Consider the following 26,755-nt stretch of genomic DNA (forward strand, 5'->3'; position numbering starts at 1 on the left):
AGATCATAGATGCCCTGCACTTTGGCTGGGCAAGAAACTCTTGCATACCAGGAAAGTAATGGATCATGTCACCCACTGCTATTCAGGGAGTCCCCCAATGCAGCTAAGTACCCTGCTCCTCATCAAGCCTCAAATCAAAGTGGCAGTGAAAGAGTAAAGAGCTATATCTTGGTTTTGATAAGCTATAAGACACAGTGTCACAATCTGGGGTCAGGCTCAGAGGCCAGTAGCTATAGCAGTAGAGAGGCATCCACCAACCAGCTAGATAAGTATAGAAGCAGGTCTCTCAGGCAGCTGATGTGGGCTCACCCGAGGTGTGGAGTCTAAGTACTAACTGGTGTTCACTATCACTCCTGATGGGTTTTGTGCATGTAAGTACCAAGTCACTGACCTCAGGATTGCCAGGATTGCCCCACCAGGAGGTGAGCAAGACAGGGTTCAGTAGCAGATGTAGCATACAAGCCAAAGGTAAGTAATAAGTGGATGCAGGTTGGGATCAAGCAGAAATCTAGTAAAGGAACAAGCCAAACAAGTGGTAGTGAAGATACAGACAGCAGAAGGAGCGATAAGAGTGAGATATCGGCTGCAGAAAGCACAATAATCTAGCATACAGGGGGTGCAGAGGCATGGCTTAAATAGGAAGTTCATTAGATAAGTAAAAGGTTCAAGAGAAGTGAGGTTCAAGGTAATCTCATTCAAGGATTTGTACTGGGAGCTGTCCAGCATCTCGGGTGGCTCAGCAAGAAGTGATACTGCCAGACACAGCAGAGGTTGTAGGTTCAGACCTGGATCCTGACACACAGACAGGGAGAAGCTTACCTTGGGTGCTACTCTGCATGAAGTCTGATGAATGCTTGACAAGTGGAACACTCCAGCACAAGATGAGAATCTTTGTTCAGGGGGTGTTTCAGTTCTGGGGAGTGGTGATTTCTGTGGTGAGGATTGTAGAGAGAAGAAACAAATAGATTATTCCCTCTGTACAGAGCTTTGTGTTGATTGTCAACACAGGGCTCTGGGCTGTGATTGGATACAGCCAATCAGCAGGTCCTGGTCATGAATCATTGGCCAAGACCTGCTAACAAAATTTCTCTGTGTCTAATCACAGTGAGAGTTGGTGGGGGGCACAGAGGCATGCTCTGTACCCAGAAAGGCCTGCAATGTACAGGCACGTTGGTGTGCCCGTGTGGGCCGTTTGTCTGCAGTACATTGCATGACGCTTGAGCAACTGTACCTGAGAGCCAGGAGGCTAATATCATTTACATTTGTGTGTTTATAATTCTTAAATACAATTGGGCTATAAAGACCTGAAACAGGATTTACTGGCTGGTCTGAACTTTTTGTTTACAAACTGTTTATTGAAAAAAGTTTCATACAGTACAAAATAGCCATCATTGATAGACAATGGAGAATGGATAAAAGTATCTCATGGCAGAGAAGCCTGCTGTTTTGACTTCCATATATTCCATCTGGTAGAAAATAAGGACAACTTACCTTGTAAAGTATAGAACATCTTTTCCATAAGCATAATAGAATCAATTCTCTAAATAATTGTAGAAAACATAATGGTATCTGATTTCCAGTGCAACGATATGGTCCAAAGAGTAGCCACACAAATAGTGTGAATGAGTTTTTCTTTTTTCATGACATATATGATAGGGATGAAAACAAGACATATCGGGAGGGTCAAAATTAGGGTATTACCAGTAATAGCATATGCAATCTAAAACATTCTATGCCAAAGCGATCAGGCCTTGTCACAAGACCAAAATACTGTATGTGTACCCCTGGAAGCACATACTCTAAAGCACAGGTCAGATACTCCTGGGTAAATGGTATATAGTCTTGTTGGTGTGTAATACAATCAGGTGAGAAGCTTGAGGGCCATCTCTCTAATAGTAAGCAATTTGGTGCAGCTACTCTGGTTGTATATAGAAGGGAATCTGAAAAAAGGGTCCCATGATAAGAGCCATGTAAATCAGATGTTAAACCTTTGTCCTGGGCGCGTCACAGTAGAGTTTTTCATAAAAGGTGAATGGTGAGGAGGAAGATAATGAATAATAAAAATGCCCAATTTGTAAATAATGGAAAAATCCCCATGACAGGATGCTATTATGAGCATGCAGGTGGTCAAAGGAAACAAATTCCGTACCCACCTGAAGAGAGGCTAATATGATTTAGTTGTTCCAATGCCACAAGGAAAAAACAATGGGGGCCACATACCTGGTAGGGGCCAAGCTGAAGAGAGGGCTTTCCCTTACATCTCCCATCCTGTTTCACCTGGAGGTGATGAGAGTATATAACAGGGCATGGAGTGGCACAGGTGGCTTGTAGGAGAACTTTGGGTGGCCTGGCTGGAAGAACTTTGCAGCAGCTGCCGAGCAGTAGGCAGACTGATGAGATGGCCAATGCAATGACACAGTAGCAGGTGCAGAACAGCGGGCTGCAAGTAGGATGGAAAGCAAGTGGATATAGGATACTCTGGCAGATATGGAGACACTTTAGCAGGTGCAGAACAGCAGGCAGCAAGAGTTGGTATCAACAGGGCAGCAGAGGTGAAAATCAGGAACCAAAACAGAGTCAGAGCAAGGCTGGGGCCAGTATCAAGCGAGCAGTGAAGGTACTAAACCAGCAGGCAGAAGGCAGGGTCAGATCACAAGCCAGAATCAGCAATGGGGTATTAGGAACAAGCATGGTGAAGACAAGCCAGGTAGTATGGGATCAGGTCACAAATGATAGAAGCTGATGACCACTTAGCAATCCTCTGTTGTATGGAGCCTCTTTAAATAGGCAAGTGAGTGCCAAGCATTCAGGCTCGCTCACGCTAATGCACATGAGCACATTAGCTGTCACTCAAGAATGATTATGAGCATGTGCACATCTTTGCTTGACCATGCATAAGACTTCCCTGAGAACCGGGAAGGAAAACAATATCTGAAAATGTGGGTCAATAAAAAAAGAGGCCCTAGATGGTATCAAGGAAAATAAGCAACAATTTGGATCCAATCTCAAATCTAATCCATGGGACCTTGGCATTAATGATATTCCACTGAGTCATTTTAAAAAATCTAGAGGAAAATTAGTAAAATAAAAAATTGAGTAGGCTTAGGCTCCCCTTTAGAGTGTGACCTATATAATATGTCTGGAGAATTTGGGTGATTTATCAAGCCAAATAAATTAGAATTTATCAATAAAGGATTTAAAAATTATAATGGGCAAAGCTCTGAAAAGGCATAACAACCTAGGAAGGATACACATTTTCACTGCCGTGACTCTACCCAGAAGAGAAATAGGATATGAACACAATTTCTAGGACCTGGTGGATGTGGGGTACACTCAGGAGGTAATTGGGAGCAAAAAGAGAAGATATTTAAGGGGCAAGAGCGACTCACAAAATAGGACATAGAGATCTTCATCCACCAGAAGGGAAAGGAAGCTTTAAGGTTCTCAGAGAAGATTTAAAAAAATTAACAGACAACCACGACAAGGCAGCAAACTCATTTAAAACTGATAAATAATAATAAAAAGTATTCTTGGAGGCTTGAACTTCCAAACATGTAGTAGGATTGGAGAGAAGGGATTTGTTTAGTTGACAGGGAGTCTTGTCTCGGAAAGGACTAATAAAGATGTAGAAAAGGAGGTAATATGATGGTTTGACCATGGATCATGAATATGGGCCTTAGTGGAATTAGCCAGTATGACAGGATTACAGAATATGTAATCTAGCCTTGCAAAAGAATCATGAGAATATGAATAAAAGGTGAAATATTAAGCCCCTACATTGAGTGCCCACCAGCAGTCAGTTAATTGAGTCAAATGAAGAGTTTTAATGAGGGATTTAATAAATGCTTTGGAAACAGATGTTGGCCTACTCCTATCCAGTCTTGGATGTGCCACTAGAATAAAGTCCCACCCAATGTACATGTGCGGTGAATGATAATGGTCAAGCAAAGAAAGAGCAAAAAAAGATAGGTAATAATTGTTAGAATCCTATACACTAGCAATTGTGAATTCACAGCCCACTACAAGGACTTTAATAATCTGAAATCTGCTTTCCCGGTCCCTAAATACATGCTGGACTTTGAAAGAGTCATGGAAAAAAAATAGCCATTCTTGTATATTTAGAGGAATATAACTTGTAAAAAGGCCTGTTTGAAGGAATGATGCAAAAATGTTGGATGGTTGAATGTAGTAAAGTGGGTCTAATGCAATGGAATAATCCTAGCCCCCTGTTTCTTGTAGCAGGAAAAGGTGTTTTGTTATGTTTGTAGGGGGGAGTTAAAACCTTGAACGTCATAGGAAATGCAGGTAATAGTCATTATCGCTGGTCCGAACTTGATGGAAAAGAACTACCACTGTGTGGAATATCACACTTAGATTTGTTTTCCAATACTATGGAGTGGATAGAGTCTACCCATCCAAATAATGCCATGAAGTACTCAGGACTGTCTTGTGAACAAAAATAAATGAAGAATAAAAACAATGGAAGCCTTGTTCAACATGCCTTAATTTAGATACGGTGACTACATCACTGGGCCTCTATGCTTCTCAATGCAATATGGGAAGATTACAGGTGATATGAGTGTCCAGCAAGGTAGTGTACATAACTATATATATGACAGTGTTATTAACAAATGTTCCAAAGCAAATATAATCATATAGATACCCAATTATTATAAAATGAATCCACTACCAATATAAAGTCCACTATGATTTTTATGAAAATACGCAAAATGTCCCATCAATAACTCCAACGGTGTTCAAAATTAGTCCACCTCAAAAAAAAGAAAAAACTCATATAGTGCATTAACCTTTATCAAATAAACTTTATCTATATTTCATCCAGTGAAAATAAGTAAAAGTTGTGAAAAACGTGAACCACACGTGATCAGTGAAAACCCACTTCAATGTGCATAACACTATTTCAGTGCCACATCACAGAAAACTCCAATATAAAAGGGTGTATCCACTTCTAAAAGCAGTGAGGATACCCTTACCAACTTCCCACTATAATGGGCTTTGTAGTCATCCAGGAAATTCACAGGCTGATCCACTCAGGAAACTCTGCTGTATCACGCAGCCACCCCACTCTCTGGATTCCTTAGACACTTTGCTCCCAGTGTCACCACAAAAAAACACAGGACATAGTGTGATACCGCCAATAAAATAAGTAACATACACTTTATTAAAACTGCTCACATTGCCAAAGCTTTTTAACCGCATTAGAGGGAGTACAGAAGGTGTAGGAATCTCACGGTCATCCAGGGAGACACGTCCCGTTGCTCCTGCTCGATCTCTCCCTTATTAGAAATGGCCGCCAGGTAACTTCCGGTTTCCGGGAAAACGTCTCGACGTCACTCCACCTTGACGCGTTTCGTCATCGACTTAGTCATAAGGGGTGTGAACGTCAAGCAACACAGTTCTATTTAATCCCCTCCTCATCATGGCGCCGGAACACTCGCCGCCATATTGGAAATGGGAGCAGTGCCAGTACTATCCGGTAACTGCTTATAAATGATCCGGCAAACATTATCTAATATACAAAACGTCCATCAACATACCATACTGCAAAACTCTACCTCATAATTTCCATTTAGCAATCTATAAATATTCAATATATAACCACATAATTATTTCATACATAAGATTACATCATTAACCCCTAAAACCACAATCAACTAGTCTCCTGAATACATGCTACACATTCTAAATGACATAATATGTATATTAATTTCCCTTTTAAAACAAAGCCACAATCTAAATACATTATTAAGGTGAATTTAGGTCCTTATTATCTACCCATCTAGAATTATTTTACTCCAGCCTAATTATTAAGGAAGAACTCTACATATATAAAAGGACATACCATTAAAATTACTAAAATTAATCTCCCAATTACCATAAATAGACCATAATTCATAAATAGAATATTGCAAGCTATCCGTATGATATACATTCTACCCAACGGATACTTCTTAATTAATTATCAAAATATAGATGTGATTATTACTAATATTAATATAAATATTCAAATTACACTCTATTTATTACTCTCTCATCTACGTAAATAAATATGCATATATTGTTCCTTCTCACCCTCTAAAATATCATAAAACTCATCCCATCAAATTAAAATATTTATCTTAAAAAATCAGAAATTAGAAATAAAACAATTCAGATCTAAATCTACATTAAGGCCCTTGGGTTTCATTGTCTGTAACTCGAAAATCCAAAACATTTCATTTTGCGAGATGGCCTTTATCCTGTCACCCCCTCTCCAATGTGTCTCTACTTTATCAATCCCACAAAACCGTAAACCACTAGGGTCACAATTGTGGTACTCTTTAAAATGTCTTGAAAGACAGTGATCTCTTTTACCATTTTTAATATTAGTGACATGTTCCCTCAGCCTTTTATACAACGGCCTTGATGTCCTTCCCACGTACTGAAGCCGACATGGGCATTCTAATAAATAAGTCACAAAGGCCGTAGTACAAGTAATAAATTCCTGGATTTTAAAATCATAACCTGTGTTACATGACGCAAAGTTCAATATCCTTCTAGTTTTTGTGTTAGTGACTTTACAGATACTACACTTTTTACATGGAAAAAATCCGACATAGTCGAACATAAATTTCTTCTTTCTTGTAGGAGGAGATATAATATTTTTCACCAGAATGTCTCTCAAATTTTTTGATTTTCTATAGATAAATGGTGGTTTATTAGGAACCTTTTGTCCCAAAATTGGATCTTTTCTTAGGATGGACCAATGTTTATGAAAAATGGCTTCCATATCTTTATATTGGCTATTATAGCCCGAAATGAATGCATATTCCACCTTGTTGTTAATCTTTTTCTGCTTATTGAGTAAAGGTTTAAATTTCTTCTCTCCTATATAGCTTTTACTTATTTCAAATCTTATTCTTTCCAATGATTCAGGATCATATCCCTTCTCAACAAATCTACCTTTAATTATTTCCATCTGTTCAATGTATTCCTTTAATCTACTACAATTGCGGAAAATTCTAAGGAACTGGCCTTTAGGGATTCCATTTATCCAAGTAGGGTGATGGCAACTTTGGGTGGGAATGTAACCATTCCTATCGGTCTCTTTAAAATACGTTTGAGTATATATAACATTATCCTCAATGAAAATATTTAAATCTAAAAAGTTGACCGAATACTTATCCATATTAACAGTAAAACCCAACTCATGTTCATTTTTGTTAATTACTTCAATGAAGGCCTCCAAAGAGGCCCTGGAACCATCCCATATTACCAATATATCATCAATATATCTTTTCCATAAAACCAGTCCTTCCCATTTTCTTTTAAAAATTACTTTCTCTTCCCATTTACTTAAAAAAATATTTGCCAAACTGGGCGCGAATTTCGCGCCCATAGCTACCCCCTTCTTTTGTTCATAGTAGCTATTTCCATACCAAAAATAATTTTTATGCATACAGAAGTCTAATAATTCTAAAATAAATCTCCTCTGTTTTCTATGCAAACTTGTAAAGTTCTTCAAACCCCATTTAATAGCTCTTAAACCTTCTTCATGTTTAATATTCGTATATAGAGAGTTTATATCAATGGTCACCAATATAGTATCACTAGAAGTTTTCCTCAATTCCACCAGATCAATCACTTCTTGTGCGTCTTTTAGATAAGATGGCATTAGTTTAACTACCGGCTGAAGAAAAAAATCAATATACTCTCCAGTCCTGGAGTGTATTGATCCAATGCCATTTATAATTGGTCTCCCCGGGGGTTTTATTAAATTTTTATGTATTTTTGGCAAATAATAGATAATGGGCATTTTACAATGTCGTGGGACTAGATATTTAGCTTCTCTTTCATTCAAAATCCCATCTTTTTTTGCTCCATTAACTATTTCTTGGAGTATTTTTTTATACGTAGTTAGGGGATTACTTTTAATTTTTATATAAGTATCTGTGTCTTTTAAAATATTATCCATCATTTCCTCATAAGCTAATCTATCTAACACTACCACCCCTCCACCTTTATCTGCCGGCCTGATTACCACATTGTTACGTTTTTTTAAAATATCCAGGCCTTCTTGGAAACTTGCTTTTTCTCTGAATTTTTTATTTTCCATATTTCTAATATCCTCTATAATCATATGTTTAAAAACTTCTATAAAATTATTATTAGTATTTCCTGGGTTAAAAGTAGAATTATTCCTTAATCCACTATGTACAAAAGGATCTACAACAGAAGATCCCACTTTATTTTCTTTCAAATTGGGTCCTGGCAGGGAGGAGAAATATTTTTTAATGTTCAATTTTCTTATGTATTTATTGACATCAATATATACACCAAACTTACTCATATTCGATTTGGGGGCGAATTTGAGTCCCTTATCCAATACCTCCACTTCTTTTTGTGTCAGGGGAATGGAGCTCAAATTATATATTCCCTTCCCTATACATTCGCGCCCAGTTTGGCAAATATTTTTTTAAGTAAATGGGAAGAGAAAGTAATTTTTAAAAGAAAATGGGAAGGACTGGTTTTATGGAAAAGATATATTGATGATATATTGGTAATATGGGATGGTTCCAGGGCCTCTTTGGAGGCCTTCATTGAAGTAATTAACAAAAATGAACATGAGTTGGGTTTTACTGTTAATATGGATAAGTATTCGGTCAACTTTTTAGATTTAAATATTTTCATTGAGGATAATGTTATATATACTCAAACGTATTTTAAAGAGACCGATAGGAATGGTTACATTCCCACCCAAAGTTGCCATCACCCTACTTGGATAAATGGAATCCCTAAAGGCCAGTTCCTTAGAATTTTCCACAATTGTAGTAGATTAAAGGAATACATTGAACAGACGGAAATAATTAAAGGTAGATTTGTTGAGAAGGGATATGATCCTGAATCATTGGAAAGAATAAGATTTGAAATAAGTAAAAGCTATATAGGAGAGAAGAAATTTAAACCTTTACTCAATAAGCAGAAAAAGATTAACAACAAGGTGGAATATGCATTCATTTCGGGCTATAATAGCCAATATAAAGATATGGAAGCCATTTTTCATAAATATTGGTCCATCCTAAGAAAAGATCCAATTTTGGGACAAAAGGTTCCTAATAAACCACCATTTATCTATAGAAAATCAAAAAATTTGAGAGACATTCTGGTGAAAAATATTATATCTCCTCCTACAAGAAAGAAGAAATTTATGTTCGACTATGTCGGATTTTTTCCATGTAAAAAGTGTAGTATCTGTAAAGTCACTAACACAAAAACTAGAAGGATATTGAACTTTGCGTCATGTAACACAGGTTATGATTTTAAAATCCAGGAATTTATTACTTGTACTACGGCCTTTGTGACTTATTTATTAGAATGCCCATGTCGGCTTCAGTACGTGGGAAGGACGTCAAGGCCGTTGTATAAAAGGCTGAGGGAACATGTCACTAATATTAAAAATGGTAAAAGAGATCACTGTCTTTCAAGACATTTTAAAGAGTACCACAATTGTGACCCTAGTGGTTTACGGTTTTGTGGGATTGATAAAGTAGAGACACATTGGAGAGGGGGTGACAGGATAAAGGCCATCTCGCAAAATGAAATGTTTTGGATTTTCGAGTTACAGACAATGAAACCCAAGGGCCTTAATGTAGATTTAGATCTGAATTGTTTTATTTCTAATTTCTGATTTTTTAAGATAAATATTTTAATTTGATGGGATGAGTTTTATGATATTTTAGAGGGTGAGAAGGAATAATATATGCATATTTATTTACGTAGATGAGAGAGTAATAAATAGAGTGTAATTTGAATATTTATATTAATATTAGTAATAATCACATCTATATTTTGATAATTAATTAGGAAGTATCCGTTGGGTAGAATGTATATCATACGGATAGCTTGCAATATTCTATTTATGAATTATGGTCTATTTATGGTAATTGTGAGATTAATTTTAGTAATTTTAATGGTATGTCCTTTTATATATGTAGAGTTCTTCCTTAATAATTAGGCTGGAGTAAAATAATTCTAGATGGGTAGATAATAAGGACCTAAATTCACCTTAATAATGTATTTAGATTGTGGCTTTGTTTTAAAAGGGAAATTAATATACATATTATGTCATTTAGAATGTGTAGCATGTATTCAGGAGACTAGTTGATTGTGGTTTTAGGGGTTAATGATGTAATCTTATGTATGAAATAATTATGTGGTTATATATTGAATATTTATAGATTGCTAAATGGAAATTATGAGGTAGAGTTTTGCAGTATGGTATGTTGATGGACGTTTTGTATATTAGATAATGTTTGCCGGATCATTTATAAGCAGTTACCGGATAGTACTGGCACTGCTCCCATTTCCAATATGGCGGCGAGTGTTCCGGCGCCATGATGAGGAGGGGATTAAATAGAACTGTGTTGCTTGACGTTCACACCCCTTATGACTAAGTCGATGACGAAACGCGTCAAGGTGGAGTGACGTCGAGACGTTTTCCCGGAAACCGGAAGTTACCTGGCGGCCATTTCTAATAAGGGAGAGATCGAGCAGGAGCAACGGGACGTGTCTCCCTGGATGACCGTGAGATTTCTACACCTTCTGTACTCCCTCTAATGTGGTTAAAAAGCTTTGGCAATGTGAGCAGTTTTAATAAAGTGTATGTTACTTATTTTATTGGCGGTATCACACTATGTCCTGTGTTTTTTTGTGGTGACACTGGGAGCAAAGTGTCTAAGGAATCCAGAGAGTGGGGTGGCTGCGTGATACAGCAGAGTTTCCTGAGTGGATCAGCCTGTGAATTTCCTGGATGACTACAAAGCCCATTATAGTGGGAAGTTGGTAAGGGTATCCTCACTGCTTTTAGAAGTGGATACACCCTTTTATATTGGAGTTTTCTGTGATGTGGCACTGAAATAGTGTTATGCACATTGAAGTGGGTTTTCACTGATCACGTGTGGTTCACGTTTTTCACAACTTTTACTTATTTTCACTGGATGAAATATAGATAAAGTTTATTTGATAAAGGTTAATGCACTATATGAGTTTTTTCTTTTTTTTGAGGTGGACTAATTTTGAACACCGTTGGAGTTATTGATGGGACATTTTGCGTATTTTCATAAAAATCATAGTGGACTTTATATTGGTAGTGGATTCATTTTATAATAATTGGGTATCTATATGATTATATTTGCTTTGGAACATTTGTTAATAACACTGTCATATATATAGTTTGGTACACCTTCAGGGGAAGGTGTTGTTTGTGTTATAGGGTAATTATAGTAGGATAGGAGGTGGTTGATTTCTAATTAAAGGTAGTGTACATAGCTTTCAGAAAACATTACACTGCCCTGCCAATGATTAATTATTATTTCCATAAAAAGTAAGGCATCTGGACAATGAAGTAAAAAGTTTGTGTACAATGCATACTTGAAATGCTCTGAATTGTAGGGTATGTTATATGTTTGAGATTTCATTTGTCTGGAATTGTATTGTATGAAAAGTAACAAACCTTTTGAAAAGCCTACAATTGTGATTCTGTTATAGGACATATACAGGTGCTACCATTGTTTGTCATCCTAAGTTAGTTCTATATTTGTTACAGATTACTAATTAAACAGCATTGCTGCCAAAACATCAGAATAGGAGCCAAAAGTAAAGCTGTTACAAAGGAAATGTAGTAATGGCAGTCTCTATTAAATTCCCTGGGACAGTTCTGGCAAACATAGAGTGTCTGTGCCTCGAGCAAGCATCTCAAGCAAATGTCCATACGTCAGAGTATAGATCTTTCACAGTGACAGACAGGTGCACATTTAACCAAAATTCTAGCTACTGTTGCCTGGACGAGCAAGAATAAGATCGCTGCCTTGCTATCATGCATGCACGTGGACTGAAAAGTACTGTAATTTGCATTTAGAAAATGTATAATATTTTTTTAATAGCATAGCTATCAATCTTCCACTTGAAAAGTAACCAGTACGCATAAAAAATCAGTTTCAATAAGTGGACTGCCACTAGCTAACTAATGGATTTTTGGAAGACGCAAGTACATTCTGAACCACCATCATAAATCTGGCATTCCTGCACCAAGCTGCTATGTCAGATCAGTGACAGCGATCTAAAGCTTCATAAATGCTGTACATCTATTTAGGTGTCGGTGAGGCAGATTCAAGATTGCAGTACTACTTTTTTTTTCTTTATGTTTGTTTTTTTTTCTCTCTTAAGTGGGTGTTGTAAAGTACACATTAAAATATTTATCTTGTTTGTAAATAAATTATGTTTCCAGAGCAAATCAAATAACTTAAGCATCCTGATAAACTGGATAGGTTTCTAGAACACGATTTGTACTTCAGGATACCTTAAAATCTTTTATTTTTAAACTCTAGCCACAAAACGTAGATGTTCCTTTTGTTATAGTGTAATAATTTATGAGATTTATTATTTCATTTGGAAGACAATGACAGCAAAACAAAATTTCTGTTTGCTTTGTTACTTGTTCTGGTCCCATAACTACATGAGTTTGCAGTGGTTAAATACCGTATACAACAGCCATAATGTTAATTAAAGCAGTATTAAACTCAAAAGCAAATATTACAAATTTTTAGATGTGGTGGCTATATTAGTTTTCTTATTTTAAGCCTTTTCCCCTTATTTTCACCCAGGGATCTGGCTGGTAAGTCTGTTGTTTTTCAAAAGAGCAAGCAGTTTTGCACATGTAGCAAAACAGGGATGAGACAAACTACTTACCACTGACAGGGGTGCTTACAATTGTACCATTCTCCTAGGTGGGTGCTAGGATTAGTTAGATTTAGTGCTGGCTCACTGTGTTCAGTGGAGCTGTGTGTGTTTTTAATTAGGTACATTTTGCTTGCCTCACTGTAACCAGTGTGGATGTATTTAGTGTTAGGCAAATCTAGCTGTGCTCACCGTAAACAGTGTAGCTGATTAATTAGGTAAGTTCGATGTTCTCAGCTGCTGCTAAACTGTTTATTCACTTTGCTTCCAGAGAATGGTAGAATTCTCTAGAGCATAGATGTGGAGCTATGCAGATGCCAGTAGGATTATTAATATAGCCCTGGCCAACCCCAGGGAGCAGAGCCCTGAAGACTTCAGGGTAACTGCCTAAATATTCTCAAAGAATATATATATAAGCGAGAGCATGTACAAAAAAAGCATATGTTATAGGTAGCTGCTAGCACTACATGGCATAGGCAATGATCCCAATAAAGGTATCAAAATATATATAAGGTGCAGTGCTATAATATATATAAATGAATTATACTCAATTCATAAAGTGATCCGTGCAAAATATATAAAGTGCAATATGTGCGTAAAGTGAGTAAATACATAAATGTCCATATCAATCCTTCTGATATCTGGTACAGGACGTCACATTGAATGATACAGATGTGTAATGTGTGGTACAGTCCATTGCTTGTCCCTTTTGGCTCCTGTGGTTAAGCTATCTTTCCCAGTTTAAAGATACACGCACCACCGGTACTGAGAAGATACTGGATGATTAACCCTTAAGCTGCTTCTCTACTCCTGCACCCAGATGTGAAACTTTGTAACCAATGCTTGTATACATCAAAGTTCTGGTGAATGCACACCCATCAGAAGTGGCAGATTACCTTTAAAGATATATGCACATCTTCACTTTGGTCACAAGGATATATTGTGTCTTAATTTGAGGACTATTTCTGCTGAATTATGTAGAATAAATATGCAGCGCTAATATAGATAAATCCGGTGAAGACAAGTAATAACACATAAGTTAGATAACTCAGTCCTTATAGTGATCAAACAAAGTGATTATGTGCAGGTATTCAGAAGTCCAGAAGTCAGTGGTAATGGTGACTCTTGTGTATTTGTGAATGTACAAACGATGCACTAACCAGATAGCGCATTGATTGCGCATGGAGCAATTAAGACCTGCTCCTGGTGCTCTGAACTTGTAATACCAGGCAGATGTCATCCGCAGGTCAGCCACTAGATGTCCTCAGCAATCATTCCACCAGGGCCATCAGCAGCAGGGGGGGGGGGGAAGTCATATATCAATCCAAATCCTCAGTACCTTCAAAAACGGGCTCACATGGAAATAATGAGCCCCAAGAAAGCTTCTAATAGTGTAGTAGTTCTTTAATCGTCAAAAATCCAGCATAAAACAAGTAAATCAAAACTTACATCAGGATCTGCTAGGGCCACCAGTCAGGATGGCCTTGTGGTATATGCACACAGGTCAGGGGCACCTCCCTGACGTGTTTCGTGTAAAAACACTTCCTCAGAGGGAGTGTGCCCATACTGTGTGGATGCCTTAAATGCTAAAATCGTAATTGGCGCACTTACAGCGTGACCGCGTCACTGATCGCGGTTCGCCAATGCTCGATCGTGAGAACGCGGCCATTTTCTTGGTGATTCTGCTAATTTTTTTTGCTATATTTCTGCTGAATTATTTTTCTATTGAAATCAGAAGGATTGATATGGACATTTATTTATTTACTCATTTTATGCACATATTGCACTAAATAGCACTATGTATATTTTGCACAGATCACTTTATGAATTGAGTATAATTAATTTATATATATATATATATTATAGTGCTGCACTTTATATATACAGGTGAAACTCTAAAAATTTGAATATTGTGCAAAAGTTAATTTATTTCAGTAATGCAACTTAAAAGGTGAAATTAATATATGAGATAGATTCATTACATGCAAAGCAGGATAGTTCAAGCTGTGATTTGTCATAATTGTGATGATTATGGCTTATAGCTCATGAAAACCCCAAATCCACAATCTCAGAAAATTTGAATATTACACACCATCAATAAAACAAGGATTGTACATAGAACATTATCGGACCTCTGAAAAGTATAAGCATGCTTATGTACTCAGTACTTGGTTCGGGCCCCTTTTGCAGCAATTACTGTCTCAATGCGGCGCGGCATGGAAGCTATCAGCCTGTGGCACTGCTGAGGTGTTATGCAAGACCAGGATGCTTCAATAGCGGCCTTCAGCTCTTCTGCATTGTTCGGTCTCATGTCTCTCATCTTTTTCTTAGCAATGCCCCATAGATTCTCTATGGGGTTCAGGTTAGGTGAGTTTGCTGGCCAATCAAGCACAGTAATCCCACGGTCATTGAACCAGTTTTTGGTGCTTTTGGTTGGGTGGGCAGGTGCCAAGTCCTGCTGGAAAATGAAGTCAGCATCCCCATAAAGCTCGTCTGTGGAAGGAAGCATGAAGTGCTCCAAAATTCTGGTAGACGGCTGCGTTGACCCTGGACTTAATGAAGCACAGTGGACCAACACCAGCAGATGACATGGATTCCCAAATCAACACAGACTGTGGAAACTTCACACTGGACTTCAAGCATCTTGCAGTGTGTGCCTCTCAATTCTTCCTCCATACTCTGGGTCCTTGGTTTCCAAATGACATGCAAAAGTTGCTCTCATCAGAAAAGAGGACTTTGGACCACTGAGCAACAGACCAGGTCTGTTTTTCTTTAGCCCAGGTAAGACGCTTTTGACGCTGTTTGTTGTTCAGGAGGAATATGACATTTGAAGCCCATGTCCAGGATCCGTCTGTGTGTGGTGGCTCTTGATGCACTGACTCCAGCCTCAGTCCACTCCTTGTGAAATTCCCCAACACTTTTGAATGGTCTTTTCCTGACAATCCTCTCCAGGCTGTGGTCATCCCTGCTGCCTGTGCACCTTTTCCTTTTTCTTCCACACAACTTTCTATTAATGTGCTTTGATACAGCACTTTGGGAACATCCAACTTCTTTTGCAATTACCTTTTGAGGCTTTCTCTCCTTATGGAGGGTGTCAGTGATAGTTTTCTGCACAACTGTCAGGTCAGCAGTCTTTCCCATGATTGTGATTCCTACTGAACCAGACTGAGAGACCATTTAAAGGCTCAGGAACCCTATGCAGGTGTTATGGCTTAATTAGCTGATTAGAGTGGGACACCTTGAGCCTAGAATATTACACCTTTTCACAATATTCTAATTTTCTGAGATTGTGGATTTGGGGTTTTCATGAGCTGTAAGCCATAATCATCAAAATTATGACAAATCATGGCTTGAACTATCTTGCTTTGCATGTAATGAGTCTATCTCATATATTAGTTTCACCTTTTAAGTTGCATTACTGAAATAAATTAACTTTTGCATAACATTCTAATTTTTCGAGTTTCACCTGTATTTTGATGCATAAATATTCTGATAGCCTGGGCTTCTGGGTCTCTTCCTGCTGAGGATCAGTCCAACCTGGAGGGCTACCGCCCTCCAGGGCGACACTGCCATGTGCTTGTCTGAATTCTGAAGCTACAAAGAGGGGTTGTCTACTGAAGATCTAGTTCAGTTTCACAGGAAAAAGGTTTTGCATAGATGTTGGAAGGCAGCTTATCAACTTTCCCTGGACATGTGTGAGTACAGACTGCCGTGAGAGATCTTAGAGACCTTTGGGCTGCTGCCACCCCTATTGTGCTAGATAATCAGCTGTGTGTTGTTTAAAGGGGACATTGGCTGGTCTATCTAGTTCTCTGTGAATGGACTCTGCTCTTGCAGCTATAAAGAAAGAATCCTGCCTTTAACTGCTTCTATTGCAAAGCCCACAGTTTGCTATAAGCAAGGATTTCAGCTTTAGCTTTTCAAAAAGTTCACTGTCCTACATTTGTATATAGTTTTTGTTTTTGGCATATCGCACTCAAATCCCTCAATGCTATCCAAGTTCTCCAAAAATAAAAACAACAAAAACAACACCCCTAGACTGGTTATTGAGGAAAAGTGTGACTGTGTCCATGTGCCTGGCTGTGGGGCAATCCACTGGGAAAGAACCCTGGCAAATGTACAGCAGCTCCTACAGGAGTAAGCGCTACACAATGATCAAATTTTATTTATTTATAAAGCCTATATTCCAAAAAAACTGATACAGTATTTGCCTATAAAGTGTAAGCAGGAGTTTGTCTTCCATTTGTTAGATGTGCTAGCACTAACTAACACTCCCCCCCCACCTCAGGTGAACAATGCTGCTGTCCAAAAGTGCCCCTGGGCTCTTTTATCTAGAGTGGGGCACTCTAATACAGTAGGTGTGTTATTAGTCTGACCACCAGGAAAAAACAAAGGGAAAGAAGCCTACACAATTAAAACAAATGCAGACACCATTGTTAAGCTGCAATATATAAAATTTTTGGTTTGGGGGTTGATACCACTTTAAGAAATAATATCCACATCTTTACGCAAATGGAAAGGGCTAGACATCCTGACACAGTTGTTTTAAAGAGAGATCCTAACTATTTTGAAAATTAACTAATTTGGGGCATGTCCAAGATTGCGACCGGATAATCCGGAGCTCCGGTGCCTTGGTTTTCAATCTGCTGCCATCCGGGCAGCGGTGGCATTGAGCGAAGCACAGGAGGCATCTGCAGTGTCCCCTGCATCTGGGAGAGGGGATCCGGGCTGTATTGCCAATTTCCTCGACAACGGACATCTGCGGCCTAGTGCGACCACATAGCCCAGAGCCTCGGCACAAAATCCGCTGTCATCCGGGCAGCAGTGGATTCATCCTGGCCATCGGAGGCACCATCATCATCCCCTGCATCTGGGAGAGGGGAGCTGGACCTTAATTCCCCTCTCTGAGGCAACGGACGTCTGCGGCCTAGTGTTGCCTGCTCCATCCGACCCTGATCTCATACCATCCGGGCCACAGTGAGTACAGGCGGCATGGGGGCGGGCGGGTGCTGATCATCTGATCCCCCTCCAGTGTTCCAGGGACTGTAGCTCCCGTTCTCTGGCCCGGAGGCCCCTCCCTCCATGATCACGGCCCCCGCTGGGCCTGGAGGCCTGTTGCGGCCTGAATACTGTGGCCAGTGAGGTACCTGGGCTCCCTACACCTGTCCTGGAGGACCCTAGAGCCAGTATACAGGGTATTCTGTGGCGCAAAGGCCCCTTGACCCTGTCAGACCCTGTGGTGGGAGTTAGAGCCAGCTTCTGGATCCTTGGCCTTGTTAGGGGTGCCTACCACAGCTTATGTCCACTCTGCATCTCCACAGCTTGACTATAATTTTTACAATATAAAGATCTTTCTGATGAGCCTGTAGCTATAACCTTACACCTGCTTAGGGCGTTATAGGTCTCCTGGGGTTATTATCTTCCTTGGCTATCTAATTTTCAGCTGATCACCCCCAGGAGACTACCTGTATGCCGTCCACCAAGAAAAAAAAGGGTACAAGCTCAAAAGTCCCTTACGACATACCTACTTAAAACACACAAGATTTGCAGCATGTCTCCAGATAATACAGAACAAGCATCCCCGTCCGATCCCACGCAGGATACCGCAGCTCACCCATTAGCTCAGGACAGTGAATATGCACAGCAACTTACAAAGGGGGACTTGGAATCTTGCTTGGAAATTATGTACACCAAGCTGGCCGCTAAATTCCAATCAGAACTCCATAAGAGCACTAATGTTCTCTCTCAGGAAATAGCCACATTGGGCTCCAGAACGACCGCTTAGAAACCAAACATGATGAACTCAGCCTGGCTTATGGTGAACTTTCCAGAGATCATGATCATTTACAAACGGCCTTTGCACAATTGCAGGCATAGGTTGAAGACCTTGACAATCGCAATCGCAGGAATAACTTGCTAGTCAGGGGAATCCCGGAGTTTGTGTCTGACCTTTCAAAAACCATAACCAAGCTGTTCCGGTCACTCCTTCCGGATCGCGACCCTGGGTCCTTTGCTTGTGACCGCATCCATAGAGCCCTGCGCCCTAAACCTCCTAATGATAAACCGCCTAGGGACATTGTTCTGTGTATGAAGGATTTCCTGACTAAAAGAAGACATACTTACAGCTGCTCGCAATACCCCAACGATCCCCCTCAAAGGTTTGGTCTTACAAATCTTTCCAGATGTTTCTCCAGCTCCGTTGGAAAAACGTAAAAAAATGAAGGAAATTACAACTGTCCTTTTCTCAGCCCGTATCCGTTATAAATGGGGCTTTCCTTTTAAGCTGATAGTTCCCCATAATGGGAGCACATATATAGCCACATCCCTTCCCAAAGGCAGAGAAATCTTGGCCAAATTGGGCCATCATCTCAACGTCCACCTTCCACCCCTCGAATCTCTCCCATTTGCCATACTCCATCTCCACAAAGGGATAGAAGGAGAGTCCGACAAGAACCGGGTTGAAAAGACCTTGCTCACTTGCATATTACCCATTGTTTTGATAGTCCTTTGTAGGATGCTGCAAATTGTTACATGTTTATGTATTTTTATTTTTTGATCTAATATGTCGGCTTTCTCATATATATCTGGATGTGTTAAAGTTTAACAAGGGTCTTTGGACCCTCTTAATACTGCCCTTAAGTTCATGGTTTCAAAACTTTTGGACACGTGACCCCACCCTGCCGCCTGACATGGCCGGAGGTGTCACAGCCAGATTGTGGGGTGGCAGATCCATTTTCCATGTTTTATGGCAACAGGGTTTGGGCCCATTTGGCCCTTTGATGTTTGATTTTTCTGTTTTTTCAGGTACGGCAAATTGCCCACCTGATCCATGTTTCTTAGCTATCCTCTTAATTGTAGGAGCTCTTAACTTCTATTGCTTTTTGTCTTTTCTTTTTTCAAAGCTTTAGTACATGATATTGATTTTGTACCGGTTTGTGGATGTCACGACACCCATATTGGGGTCTGGATATCCCCTAGACTGGTACTACTGACATGAGAGCATCAGAGTTGCCTGATGTGGATTCACAGGTTCTTATGTCTAGCCAAATAATTCTAGAAGATGTCTTATCAATGTGTATTTTTATGCTGATAGCTATAATTTTTGTATACTATGGTAATTCAATGTATTTCGCATAATGTCCAGGGTTTCAATTCACCAAATAAGCGCAAAACAGCCTTTCTTCAATATAAGCTAACAGGGGCTAACATTATCTTACTACAGGAAACACATTTTGCAGCCGAAAAACATCTGACATATTTTCATAAATCCAATAAGCAGGGGTATTATACCTTACATTCCTCTAAAAGTAGAGGAGTAGCCATTTTTCTGCATAATTCATTCCCCTTTGAGGTTCAACATGTGCATCGTGATCCGGACAGTAGGTTTATCATTCTTAAAGGAACTCTTTTGGGCCGTGAACTTACGATTGCTAATATCTATGCACCGAATTCGGCACAAGCCTCCTTTTTCTCTAAATTGGTGGGTGGTGATTTTAACCTGGTAGCAAACCCTCTTTTAGACCGAAACTCCTCCTCGCAATCCTCCCAGGCTTTCCAAAAATCTCTTACTAAAAAACTGGATGCCCTCCAGTTGGTGTACACCTGGAGGGCGCACAATGTGGGAGCCAGGGAATATTCATTTTACTCTCACCCACATGACTCTTATGCTAGATTAGACTATATATATTGTACCCTAATTTTGCTAGCTAATTCTAGGAAAGCTTACATTTCCTTGAGCCCCTGGTCGGATCACAATATTATAGCCTTATCGATCACGTTTATGGGATTGGCACCTACCCCCTACTCTTGGAGAATTAATGATTCTATGCTTACTGATATTAACTCTCACCAAGAGGTGGTTACTTTCATACAGGAATATTTTTAGTCTAACTCTACTCCTGATATATCTCCAGCCACACTATGGGTAGCTCATAAGGCGGTCCTACGTGGTCGCCTTATCTTCTATGGCTTCATCTAGGAATAGAAAATGATGGCAACAAATTCTACAACTTTCCCGAGAGTTGGAGGCACATTATAGGAGTCATATTGGTGATCCATCTCTTCTTAATAAACAGCTATTATCTCAATAGCGCTTAGAATTGAATATTCTACTTTCTCAAAAGACTGAAAAAGCTCTCCGCTGGTCTAAGGCCTCGTTCTTGTTGCATAGCAACACATCATCCACTATGTTTGCAAGGAAATTGAATCACTCTTTGCGCCCCCCCCCCCACATATTTATAAGTTACGCACTAACTCTGGTGCTATTTCATCTCTTCCTCAAGAAGTTTCGGGTATTTTTGAAAATTTTTATTCTAACCTATTAGCTCCTCCACAGTCGAATTCTGTTCCGCTATCCGACTCATGGTTGGATTCTATATCCCTCCCTACTCTCACACCCTCTCAGATAGTCTCTCTTAATGCCCCCTGTACTTTGGAGGAAATAACTTGTGCAATTAGCGCGCTAAAAAGTTCCACTGCACCGGGTCCTGACGGATTCACCACTAGTTATTATACATGTAAACATTTTGCCTCTACGTTGGCTCCCTACTTGATAACTTTGTTTAATGCTGTTTTGCAGGGGTGTAAGTTCCCTGAGGAGATGCTATTGGCTAATATGTCTTTAATACCCAAACCTCAGAAAAACCACCATCTATCACAAAACTATAGACCTATCTCAGTAATGAATAACGATCTGAAAATATTCAGCCGTATTTTGGCAGACAGGTTGGCCTCTATTATCTCCTCTTTAGTCTCTCCGGACCAATCGGGTTTTATCCCAGACAGATTTATCACTGATAACATTCGCCTCACAATAAATGTTATTCAGGATGCTAATTTGCATTCCAAAGAGGTTTTGTTGCTGAGTCTGGACATAAATAAGGCCCGATAGTGTCCTTTGGCCTTATCTGTTCTCATTTCTGCAGAGAATGGGCTTCAGTGACGAGTTTTTGGCTGGTATACATGCCCTATATGACTCTCCCAAAACGAGAATAAGGCTTCCTGGCTGTAACGCTGATTTTTTTACATTGGGTAGAGGTACCTGTCAGGGCTGTCCTCTCTCACCCCTTTTATTTGCGCTGGTGTTGGAACCTTTGGCAATTGCAATCAGATCACACTTGGATATCTCTGGCTACCCATTATTAGTTTCACACTTCAAAATATGCATGTATGCTGATGATGTTATGCTTTTCCTTACCAATCCATTAACTTCATTGCCTAATTTATACACGATATTGAAAGATTTTGCTATAGCATCAGGTCTTTCTGTTAATTTTACTAAATCGGTGATTATGCCTGTTAATGTTCCTGATTCCCTAAGTGCATCTCTCCGTAGTTCTGTTCCATTTCGTTGGGTCATGAATCGGATTTCCTATTTAGGTATCAACCTCACTCTAAGATACTCAGATATATTTGCTACTAATTATCCATCCTCTATTGAAGATTTGGCATGGTTACCCTATTTCCTTTCTGGGCAGAGTCACGGCAGTCAAAATGATTATTTTGCCTAAACTACTATATCTTTTTAGAGCACTTCCAGTTCCGGTCTCCAAAACGTTTCTAGATCACTTTCAGCAGACCATTAATAACTTTATCTAGTGTAATAAACATCCACGTTTTGCTTCATCTGTTTTGTACCGTTCACAATGGATGGGAGGTCTTGGTCTTCCCAATGTTTGGCTATATTATCTCTCAGCCCGTTTTGCACAATTATCACAATGGGCGACTGTTAATTCTCAGATCCCGTGGATCAGATTTGAATCTCAATCTATACGTCCATTTTATTTACCGGGTATATTGTGGTCCAAAATCCCTCCTCGATCGCTTACTTTTCATAATTCTATAGTGGCCCATTCATTGACACTTTGGTCCAAATATAAACTTAAATTAAATCTGGTCTCTCCAGGTGTTTCTCCAGGTGTTTAATTTTTTTGGTGATCCTAGCTTTATTACAGCCTTTTCTTCCCCTCAAATGGTTCGCTGGTGGTTTGATAGATCTTTCATTAGGTTATCTGACTTTCAAAGAGGAGGATCTTATATTACTTTTGATATGCTATGCATACTTTTTGATGTTCCTCTTCGTGAGTACCATCGTTATCGACAGATTAGACATTTTTTTAATTCACATTTTGGCCTTATACCCTCTTCTCCAATTTCATTTTTGTACGTATTAGCCGTGACTCTCCTAGGGGCAAGGGTCTCATCTCTGATCTCTATCACCAGTTATTGATTAGCTTCTCGCCCACACCCCCTATATAATAGACAAAGATGGGAGGAGGATAGTGGTACCACTTTTTCGGATTAGGATTTGGATTCCATGGTGGATAACATATGTAAATGTTCTAGATCTCTTTCTGTTCGTGAGACTGCCCTTAAGGTATTATACCCCGTCCACATTACATGTATTGTACCCACAAACTTCCCCCTTTTGTTTCCGTGGCTGCGGTCTCACAGGTACTTTGATTCATACGTTTTGGGCTTGCCCAACCATATCCATGATTTGGCGCAGGATATCTGAGGTGGCTACTTCATTGGTAGGTGTCCCGATACGTCTGACTATGCAGTCCTGTTTATTGGGAGCTTGTATCCCGGGGGGTCTCTGATGCCGTTATGAGATTGATACATACTATTTGCATTGCCACTTTATGGACTATTGCCTTACCTTGGAAATCCATCACTGTACCTTTATCCTCTGTTTTACACAGGGTTGATGCTGTGATGCTCATGGAAGGTATTCACTATACTTTACTGGATAAGATGCACTAATTTGATAAAAAATGGGAGTCATGGAGGGTTTATAGACATTTATTACATGATTAAGGCATTCCATTTGAGGGTTGACTGGCATATACTGTTGACAGGTGTGTCATTCAACCCACTTTACCGTCTGCATTTTTTTTTTTCATGTACTTAAAATCTATTTTTTTTTCATTTCCTCTCTTTCTTACATAATTGTACTTTTCTGTATTGTACTTTTCAAATGTGCCTTGTTATTGCTGTACGTATCATTTGAAACTGTATTGTTGTTTTACAGTCTACTTTTGCAAAAATAAAATCGCTTGTAAACAAAAAAGAAAATTAACTGATTTGCTATATCAGTAAAATTCACAATCAACCAGATAAGGGATAAAATTTTAAATCTGCAACAAGTTTATGAACAATTTATACAAGCAAGCCCTGAACACAAAAAGATCAGTATTACTGATTAAAACTGTTCAGAATAAGGAATATCTGAGTAACAATGAAACTATTTTGATTAATATAAGATAACACACTGGATGGCCAATACTTAAAGTGATACTAAAGCTAAAAAGATACAGCACTGTGCATGGCTACATCTGTTCTCCCCACTCTTCCTCTTCACACAGCAGTGAGGATACCAGGAATGTCATCGGGAAAATGCCTCTCATGTAGCTAGCTCACTGCATCTGTGTTGGAGATTTGGGCCACAGCACCTTCTGGATACAAAAGGACTGTGATGATCTCTTCCTGGAATTTTAGGAAGGATCTACTTTGTCCAGTTGCTTTGTAAGACACAAAAGTGTTATATAGAGCCAATTGAAAGAAATAAACAGACACTTCTTTGTACCAGCGTCTGGCTTTTTGTGAAACGGAGTACGGCTTCATCATCTGGCCAGTAAAGTCCACCCCCCATGTTAAGGTTATAGTTATGGACACAGAGGGGCTTCTCAACAACACCAGCTGCTGTGGAAATTTGGATGGTCGTGTCTGCGTGAATGGGAGACAGGACGAAAACAACCCGTTTGTCCTTCCACTTCACTGTGAGCAATTCATCATTTTTCAAGCAGGACTTTTTCCCCTTTCTAAGATGGGTATGAATGCACAACCAATACGATAGTTACAATCTCAAATGTGATCAAATATAAAAGAAATAAAAATAAACTAGAAACAAAATATCAACATGTACCATTTTAAGTGTGAAAGTGTACAACTACAATGACAGTAGCAATACAAGTTGTGCTCAAATATACAAAATGGGGAATGACACAAAAAATCTTTAAAACATATCCACGTGTCCCAATGTCCCTCTAAAAGTGTACCAATGATCTGAATCTGCACAGTGTATAGATGAATAGTCTATATATATATATTATATATACATATATGTATATATATAAATACATTCTAACATTCTAAATATACAATCAACAATATCAGGTAAATTTCCATGTGTATTAATATATAACTTGCACACTGTTGTCCATGTGTACTAAGTTGAACTTGAACAGAACTGTTTCCAGGCTAGACCCTTATCTTGTTCCACTTTTTCTTGCTGAATAATCATACAAATATGCTGTCCACCTATATTAAAGTGATTCTAAAGCAGGGGTGGGCAAACTTTTTGACTTGAGGGCCGCAATGGGTTCATATATTGGACCCGGGGGCCGGACCAAGAGTAGATGAATGATGTGTATGTGTCATCCATAGTAAGTATAGTAATATTCCCCCATAGTAAGCATAGTAATTAATCCCCCATATAGTAATTCATCCCCCATAGTAATTCATCCCCCATAGTAATTAATCCCCCATATAGTAATTCATCCCCCATAGTAATTCATCCCCCATAGTAATTAATCCCCCATATAGTAATTCATCCCCCATAGTAATTAATCCCCCATATAGTAATTCATCCCCCATAGTAATTCATCCCCCATAGTAATTAATCCCCCATGTAGTAATTCATCCCCCATAGTAATTCATCCCCCATAGTAATTCATCCCCCATAGTAATTCATCCCCCATATAGTAATTCACCCCCCATAGTAATTCATCCCCCATAGTAATTCATCCCCCATAGTAATTCATCATCCATATAGTAATTCATCCCCCATAGTAATTCATCACCCATAGTTATTCATCCCCCATATAGTAATTCATCCCCCCTATAGTAATTCATCCCCCCTATAGTAATTCATTCCCCATATTAATTCATCCCTCATATAGTATTTCATCCCCCATAGTACTATTCCCCCCCAAGTAGTAAGCCAAGTCCCCCCTGTGTCAATTCACTTACCTTTGCTCCGCACGTTCCTCTCGCCGTGTTCTCGCGCCGTTCCGGTCTTCAGGGCGGACTGTGAGACGAGCCTAGCTCCCCTCACGTTCGTCACGCTGCCCTGCCTACACACATCCTGACAGCCATCCTGACAGTATGACGCTCCATGGGCCGGATTAAAAGGTCCGCCAGGCCGTATACGGCCCGCGGGCCGTAGTTTGCCCATTGCTATTCTAAAGGTTTATTATTTTTTTAAGAAAAAATAACAAACATTTCTAAACGTACCTGCTGTGTGAAGTGGTTTTGCACAGAGTAGTCCGGATCCTTCTCTGGTCCCCCGCAGGCTCTCCTGGCCCTTCCCTCTATTCAAAGTGCATGCCCCATCACCTCTAAAGGTAATGCTGTCACCTTGATCATAGACCTAACATACTGTAGGTTATATGCATTTGCCCCTTTCAGTGGGGTTCCTATAAGCCACAGCACTGATCTCCACTCCAGCTTCCTGGTCCTTTACAATCCAGTGCCATCCTCCATAAATCTCCAGACCAGGGTAAAGATAAATTAAAAAAAGAATATAGTTTGTGATATTAGATGTAGGTCCTTCTAAACAAATCTATTCAAACAAAGTCAGCTTAGCAAATGTTAAACTGTTGGTAATCGAGTGGATGCAGTGTTTATTTTTTCTCTTTCAATCATTTTTATTGAAGAGGTTTTGTTTTGCAATTACAAACACAGGATACATAGAAAAGACAATGTCAGACTCATCTACAGTATATTTATCATTGGTACAGTGCAGTAATTCGCTCAATTCCTTTCTCTGTCTCAAAGATGAGATGTCAGGAACCTGATATTTCATGCTCAAATGATGTACCTAATTTGTTTTTTTTATAACTTAGACAAGGGATTTGTAAGTTTGATACCAAGGTATGAAAGCAGATCCTCAAGCCACATAAAGGGTCCTTTGTCTTGCAGAGAGGATGCAACTTTTGGATCAATACCCACATTCATC

Source organism: Staurois parvus, unplaced genomic scaffold (genome assembly GCF_062004578.1).
Source record: "Staurois parvus isolate SC_StPar_1 unplaced genomic scaffold, SC_StPar_1.0 ptg000598l, whole genome shotgun sequence".
NCBI classification, from domain to species: domain Eukaryota; kingdom Metazoa; phylum Chordata; class Amphibia; order Anura; family Ranidae; genus Staurois; species Staurois parvus.